The following is a 1,644-nucleotide window of genomic DNA, read 5'->3' as shown; positions in this document are numbered from 1 at the left end:
TGTACACTGAAGTCCCTCATTGAGGTTAGAATACATGTTGCCACAAATCAGCAAGAAACAAGAGGAAACTTAACCTGAAACATAAAAAAATGTCYTAAAGCACTTTTAATTAAGGAACASTATATGATTAYAGCTTGAAAATAACAGYTACTGYGTAATAAAACTAAAGTAGTGATCAAAATAAGCTATCTGTAAACAAAAAGCAGGTGTAWAAAACATCTCCTCGGCTTTATTTTTATTTATTATTTTACTTCTTTTTGCACATTAAGCAGTTCAGTTGCATGCAGCTTGAAACGTTGCACAGGTGGACTCTGGATATCCAGTTTCCAGACGCAGAAGTCACAAACAAAATGAAGGAAATCAAAAGGTAAACACTGAACAAAGCTGTGCTCCAAACCCCATCTTTTACAACAAACGTTGTAACAACAGTTTTAGAGAAGCACAGATGTGACAGAAACAGATTATTACACAGTTTGACTGATTGTATTGTTGTCACACGTGCTTTGACTGCTAGCCAACTAGCAGCTATTAGCTATTATTGTAATAGCTGTAATGTCTAATTAGATAGACATACGGGAAACATCTATCCAACTAGCTACTAGCAAGGTAGCTGATTTATCAGTTAGCTTATTAAGTAGTATGGAGTCCGCAAGGYGACATTGAAGGATGTTTTTGTTTTGAGTTACCTCACAATAATTTTTGCGTTACCTCAAAAATCACAGTCACGCATGGATACATATGTAGATATATATAAAACAAAATATAGATATTTAACTCTGTGCATTCTGCTAAGGAGCGCCAAGTGTAAAATAAAATGTTAAAAAATGTCACTAACATATTTTCATTATTTAGCTCACTTTCTGAGTGTAATATCCTCCTTAAAAGTTTTCCACTAACATTTTACTGTTATTTAGCTCACTGTTCTTATGTTTTGCTTATTTTTTACTAAATACTAAATTGTTAAATTCTAAATGTAAATGGTAAATGTTGTGGCTAAATGTTAAATTTTACATTTCAGTATTTGAGTACGGAGCACACAGCCTCTGTTGTGACATCATCATTCTGCGACAAAAAACAAATGTTAACTCTGCTAATACTGTTGCAGATTAAAAATTTAAATTTAAAATGTGTTCATTGAAAACAATATGGCTGCAACTGCAAGTGTGATAACTTGTCTATCTTGTAGGGAAGCGTTAGCAGCTTTAGCAGGGTTAGCACCGTTAGAAGTAGCTTTTGTCCCTTGATGCCCCTTAGCCACGCAGCATCGCCATCAACTTCCCTAACTTGTGATGAAACATCCAGTTTCTGTAACTGGATATTTCAAAACAAAAGGCTCATTCAATACTGCCAATACAAAACATTACAATTACCTGCAGAACGCAAAACTTTTTGTGTGGAAACACAAAAGTTAGTGCGAGGTAAGAAAAAATGTCTCAATGTCCCCTCAGGGGCTCCGTAGAATCTTATTAGCTTGCTAATAAGATTTCTATACATACAGTATACATGTCTATATATAGTTACAATATCTTATTGTGAATTAGCTTTTGTTTACTAGATAGATAGATAGATAGATAGATAGATAGATAGATAGATAGATAGATAGATAGATAGATAGATAGATAGATAGATAGATAGATAGATAGA

This window comes from Austrofundulus limnaeus, unplaced genomic scaffold (assembly GCF_001266775.1).
Source record: "Austrofundulus limnaeus strain Quisiro unplaced genomic scaffold, Austrofundulus_limnaeus-1.0 Scaffold1750, whole genome shotgun sequence".
Lineage (NCBI taxonomy): Eukaryota > Metazoa > Chordata > Actinopteri > Cyprinodontiformes > Rivulidae > Austrofundulus > Austrofundulus limnaeus.
Note: the sequence above shows the minus strand (reverse complement) of the source record.